Genomic DNA, 7,194 nt, shown 5'->3' with positions numbered 1-7,194 from the left:
GTCACCCTTTACATCTGTCAATGTGTTTTACAAATATTTAACCAATGAAAAGCATTAAAAGAGCTTGGAAATTATTTTGGGGAAAAAACAGGTTTTCTTTCGTTTCCTGAAAAGTAACAGTTTTGGACATACAAGGCTTCCGTCCGACAGCGATGTTTGATTGTTTGTTCCCACCAATCGCTGAACAAGTTAAGGATACGTATGATGACGTAAGCACGTTAGTGCGAGCCCTCCCGGAACCCATAGAGAATGCATTGCAGTGCCTGCAGTTCGAAAAAAAACATCTTTGAATGTAAGTCTATGGGAACACTCTGGGCGATTCTCAGCCAGAGTGAAATCGCCCAAAAAGAGGCGGTACTCCACAGAACGTGACATGACGCTGATTGGACTATATCCAGAGGCACAGTGACCGCTAGCGTAACTCTGTGGTTGAATGAGATTGTGAATGTGATTAAAAAAGTCCCTTTCACACTTTGGTGGTGCGTCGTCCAATCGCCCTAATGAAGAAACCACCCCTGGTTGTACGGCTGCCTCGGTGTAGCATCACACAAGACGGGATGCTGCTGTATGCTTCTAGATGCTATCCACGCGCCTCCGTCTTTGGTCAGCCTGCATAACCATCTCACGTGTTATCGCGGACCATGCTTTACCATATATTATCACGCGATGTTTACATAACACGGTGTTCTTCAGGAACTGAACTACCATGTTATAGCAGAACAGATTGTTCTAATTGATGGACAGAGATAATCTTACTCCATTTCAAATAAAGATTGAATCGAACCCATGGCCTCTGGACTGCAAGCCCGATGTGCTCACCATTACATATTACACCATGGTAGCTAAATTCGTTTTTCACGGCCGGTTCTTCATATACATTTGTAATATGAGGATATATCCGGCTCACTGACGTATCACAACTCGTCATGGGGATTGGCTCTGCCGGTCCTGGTTTACAGCCAATGGGGGGAAGCCTGGGGGCGTGGCCCTGACGTGATGGAAAGATGACAGCTATGAGGATTGGTTCTGCTGGCCTTGGCCACAGCCAATGGGGAGATGAGTCAGGGGCGTGGTCCCGGGAGATGACGACGGAGCCTGGAACATTCCATGCAGGCTAACGAGGATTGGCGGAAACGTACCACATGACCCAGGTATTAAATAGGGGTGGAGACGAACGACACGTGGTCAGAACGGGAACGAACAGAGGGGGGAGGCCACGCGGGAGCGGGGCTCCGAGTTGCCACGTGGCAGTGTGTCTCTCTCTCTATATCTGTCCCTTCACGCTGCCTAGCAGTAGCGTGGAGTAACTGTAAGATAAGTTGAATAAAATACGAATTCCAGAAATCGCCTCAACGAGCTTTATTACACATTTGTAGTGACTGGGAATGTCACTGTGTGGTGCCGGGCCTACGAGGCCACAGTGGGATGTTTCCTGTTGTGTGTACACCCCGGACACGGGGTGTACTACCAGCCCTAGTGGGGGCTTGGGTGAGCGCTGGTTAAGCGCGGTGGCACTGTTGTATACTAAACCCTTCTTCCAAACTTGATATTTTTATATATTATCTTTTTACTTGATATATAATGAATGAAAACACCCCAAAGCGCAGCAAACTGCAAAACACCATGTGTTGTTAAGTGATGAACTGGAGGAGGGCTGGGATGACAGAATTTGCAACCTTGCCTCAAGGAAAGATAAATCCAGGGTGAGTGGTCAAACGAAGTGGGTCAGCTCAAGGTTGTGTACACAGGGGGGGATGATTTAAACAACCCTGCACGGCTGAACGTGAGGGGGCCTTTGACCTGAAATTAAGAATAACACTCCCAGAGCAGAAGGTTGGATGGCCACAGTGAGACGAATAAGAGCGTTGTATATCTCAAGGATGCAGACTCAGCTGAATAACAAGGCTGCGGGGGTCACCAGAAGTTCGCGTTCGCCTAGTTAAGACGAAAAGCTCAATTATTCTGTATTGCTATTAAAGTAACGTTAAAGTCAGAATTTAACAACAGGGTAGGCTAAAGTTATTGATATTCACACCCACTCCAATTAAACCAGGCCACAAGTTACGCCTACTGAACCATCACCATCATTAAGTCAATATGAAATGTTATTTCCATACTTTAATACTTTTTATACAACTCGACCCAAAGCATATGACAATCAGAACCTTCCTAAGTCAAAATTGAATCGCACCCAGACAGGAGCGAATAGTCGATATAAGGTTGAAGAGGGAAGGAAATTAAGAGCACGGCGAACTGCAAACGTAAGCAAAAAAGCCGGGAACACACCAACCCAGCGACCCACCAGCCCAGCAACAGCGAGTCGGGCTTCGACAGGCCATAAAAGTAGAAATAATAACTCCCGGGGTCAGGGGACATCAGAAGAAGCAAGCAGACAAAAACCAGAACTGACTCCAAGGTTCAACCGCCCTCACCTACAAGGAGTGACGGAAATTAATGAGGCCTTGAGTTAACGGCGTCAGCTGGACAGCAACAACAACGGCGAGCAGAGACAGAGTGAGGCAAAAACCTGCGAGGCTATGAAATGCAACTTCATGTCAGTAAAGCCCTGACCAACAAGTTAAGTTAAAGACATCACAATACATAATATCGTACATAACATCAATGTTAACGCTATTCACCGTCAACTATATTCCGCTTATATAACCATGCAGACACCAAGGAATACGAATTCCTAGGATCAAGAAACTTACCCCTTAACCTAAGATATCGGAAATAAATTAATAATAATAAGCCTATGCATGAAAAGACAAAAGTTAAACTTATGAAAAGCCAGGATAGCGGGATAAATCACCACCAGGTCGAAATAAAATACAAAATAAAAGAGCGATGTTAAAACCAGGGTCGGAGAGAAAGGGAGATCCCGGCCGTCTTTGTATCCCCGCAGCGCGGGATGGGAGTGTGTATGTGCTCGGGGAGGCACCTCCACTTGGGTCAAGCACCACGATGGGAAACGACACACCTTAGGTTACATACAGAATCATAACTGGGAAATGGTAAGGGACAAATGTTAATTTAAAACTTTTTAACCATGTCTGTGTGCGTCTGTGAGGGTCGGAGGGAGTGTGCCCCTCCCTCCAGGTCGTGCAACACGGACAGAGGCGCCTGTGAGACGATTTGTAACGTCTGTGTTTTGGTTCATGAAGAAGGCCAGACAAGAGATAATATTGCACCCAGACAGAGAGACGATTTCGAGGCAATTTGTAACATCTGATTGTTTGCTCATGGATTTTATGGAGGGAGTATGACAACGGAATATACCGTGGGTGATGCACACAAGGACACGGACGTACGGACACACACATGGACACACCTACCTACGGACAGATCCTGACACAGCAAAAATCGAAAGAAACCCCGCCTTGTGGGCAGGACCCAAAGGGATTTTTCGGCATAAAAGAAAGGACCCTGAGCATTGGAAACCAGTTCGACCAGGAGGGTCAACTCATCAGCCGAGTTCGACCAGTGGGTCGGCTCAGGAGTTCGACCAACAGGGTCGGCTCAGGAGTTCGACCAGCGGGTCGACTCAGGAGCGAGCTGCGACCAGCGGGTCGGCTCGACTCATCTTCAGCTCGACCGGGAGGGTCGACTCAGGAGCGAGCTGCGACCAACGGGTCGGCTCGACTCTTCAGCTTCTGGGACTCAGCCGAGTTCAGCCGGCTCTCGGGGCTCGACTCAAGCGGCTCCCCATCTCCTCTGCAGGCGGGCAAGACCCGCTTGACAGCTCAACTCGGCCTGCGTGGGTCAACCTCTGCCGAGTCGGAGGTCTCTGCAGCTGAAGGTCGCGGTTTGGCGACGAGGCGACGACCCAACACTGCACGCTGCGAGCGAGCTGTGGGCGCCACCTACCGACCGGGTTCCGAACTACGACAGCGTATCAACAGGCATCCAACCAATTCACCACGGTGACAGAGGAGCGACTAATACGTATGACGCGCACCGCCCCCTCACCACACGACCACCAGGCGTCTGTTTGACATAAAGAACCGACTCCGAACATTGACTATTCAAGACCACTCTTACCACTCAAACACACTCGAACCCATAAGCCATCCGTGGCTGTGAAGAAAACACTCGAGACCGAGTGATGGCCATCCGTCGTTTATAAGAGTATTCGTAATTTTATCTTTAATATTTAGTGGGCTGTACTCTTAATCGCATAAATTCCCAACAGATCCATCAATACGAATTGATTCTTGGCACCTCCTTCCGCCGAGCCACGCTCACGTGGGGAGTGGTGGCCGTGATCCAGATCCTTATCAGGTGATCTGGTCCCCAATTAGTAAACTTGATATAAGATAACGATCTTCGGAAAAGGAGCACCGTCGCAGGCCCTTACTCCGAGCCATTCTGTTGTCAGATCACCTGCCGATGTATCTGTTGAGATTGGTGCCTTTAAGAATAATAACTGTTTTTGATTGTGTTTTTTTATCGCCGTATAATCTTTCAAGTATCTTTCAGTCATAATCGCCGCACGTACTCGCATCCTCTACAGAATATTCAACTGTCCCGTGACCCAAGGTGCTAACAACGTGATAAGGGTTGCGTATCATCAATAAGGAGGGCGGTACTGCGTGAACAATATTGAGTATAATCATTCATTAAAGTTGAGGTTTTTCTTAGCATAGTATTTGCATGTTTTAACGACTCTCTCTCTCACTAACAACCATCGCGTTATGCGGGATCCATGTGCCGTTGTCAAAGTGAAATCATACAATCATTGATGATACTGTATTGATGCCGTGTTGACGTTCCGGGATTGAGAGTTCGCATACTATATCATAGTTGAGGTTGAATTAGTAATAAATTGATTAATACAGAAGTGGTTGTGTGATTCCTTCCTGAAATCTATGCATAAGATCTGCTTCTGCGTTGAGATCTGAACTTGGTGACCTTAATAAACACACATACATACTCAGTAAATGTTAAAGCGATAACGGGGTGAACCGGGGACCTAAAGATAAGCGAGAATGAGACGAACCTAGACAACGATGCCGAGTTAATCTAAGTTAATCTTGCATACTTACACCACACCTGCATAACTGCATACGATTAATTGCCTTATTCCGATCGATAACCCACCCTCGTCACCGAGGCGGGGTCTGGTTATCATAACGACTTGCATTATCATAATTACACCCACTCGCATAATTACTACGATTACCTCTCGAATTGGCATAACTAAATGTGCATAATTACATAAATTAACATATTTCCGGATAATTACACATTTGGCCAAATTTCATTTGATTATTATTATTTTCACTGAATATTCATAACCCACATATACAACATAATAATTTCACCCACTCACGCATACAACACATCAAAATTTTGATACCCAACATATACAACAGCACCACGCACAGCGTGCGGTGCGGGCTCCCATTGAGAGAGCGAGAGAGTGTCAACCATCTACGGTTACATTGGGGGCATGATACTCTGGCTGACCTGGGGACATGTGACCGGATGATACTGGAGGGGGGCCACCGGTGGTCACATGGTCCGAGAAGAACTCTCGAGAGCCTTCGGGCAAGGGTGAGAGAGATCGAGAAGGTGGGTGGGGCGAGAGGCAGAGCCAGCCCCAGCCCGGCCCGATATAAGGGGGGCCCTGTGAGGGGCTCGGGGTTCTTCCTGTTGGAGAGACAGGAGATCCACGTCAAGCTTGAAGAAGTCTCCAGCCACGCGGTCCGGGACCCAGCTTGTGGTCCGGACCGGGATAGCGGAACCGTGTCTAGTTCCGCCATAGCGTGGTTAGTTGGGTGGTCACCACCCGAGACTATGTTGTGTCAATAGCTTGGAGTATGTTGTGCTAAGAGTTAAATAAAACGTGTTGCTCCCAAGACAACGTCTGCAACTCAGTTGGACTCACTACACATTGTGTCGCACAGGGACAGCTGTTTTTGGGTACCCCATTTGGCTAGACTGCAACAGGGCATTGAAATGGTTGAGATGAGACGTAATACACTTTGAGTTGCTGAGGTATTTAAACAAGACACCCTATGTAGTACTGTAAGTGCAAATCCTTGTTTTTAGCTTACCAGGGCTACCTGGTGATTTAATCACATGCACCTCCACAGGGTTTGTCAACCTTTTAAATTCCACTCTCAAGCTTGCTCAGTATTTAAGGAAAACACCGTTTTCCCAACTGGGCACGCGCGACCGAGGGACTGCTGCGCATCCACAACCAATGGAGATGGAATGCGGGAGTTGTTTGGAGGATCGGCCACTGAATGGCACGGATAGTTCTTTCTTTAGACTGGAGGAATCCGATGAGTTATGAAGCTCTTTTTCACAGATGTCCAGTAGGGGCGGGTCAGAAAGGTGAATTCCTTTGCTTCAATTCCGACAATACCGGGACTGTGGCATGACATGTATTGCTTTACGTTCGATTCCTTAACGTGTGTTTAATTTTCACCAATGTATTAGCAATATTTAAACATATTGGCAATATTTAAAATATATTGCCATTTTTAAATATATTTAAAATATATTGCCAATAATTAAACATGCATTGCCATATATGTTAAAAGGATATTTGCAATATATTTGTGAAAATTACACAAACACATATGTATGAGCTACAAATGTCATTCTATGGGACCTAATTTTCCAGTATCAAAATTATGAAACAATAAGAGTAGGTTTTTACCTGTTCTGGCAATAAAACAGGTGTTAAGGTGTTCAAACACCAAATCTATACCTTTTGTAAGGCATCAATTATGCATTAACCACACGTACCTGTGGAAAAACATGCAAACCAAACACGCTCTAAATAAGTAATATTAAAACAACTTTTATTTTAACACGCTTTCATGAAATATACCGTACTCGTAATGGCAGAACTCCACGACTCCAGGAAGTGGACCCGAAGCTTGCCATAACGTAAGGGACCGTGGCCAATTCCAGCCAACGTCATTTGAGCGTGGACAATTAGACCCAAGCCGAAACATAACATATACAAAATAATGTTTAAAAATAGAAAATTGTATTTTTAATGATATAATATAGTATTGTCATCAGTATGACATAAGTATACCAAGTTTGCAGTCGATACCACATTGGGAAGTTGGTTAAAATTGAGTTACAAGATTTGAGGATACAACAGTGAGTTAAATGAAAGCGTGTAAAAGGGTCACGGCGAGATGTTAACTACCTCGCCTGGTATGCGGGAGG

The sequence above is a fragment of the Lampetra planeri genome, chromosome 19 (assembly GCF_965212315.1).
Source record: "Lampetra planeri chromosome 19, kcLamPlan1.2.h2, whole genome shotgun sequence".
Classification (NCBI taxonomy): Eukaryota; Metazoa; Chordata; class Hyperoartia; order Petromyzontiformes; family Petromyzontidae; genus Lampetra; species Lampetra planeri.
This window is presented reverse-complemented; position numbering follows the sequence as displayed.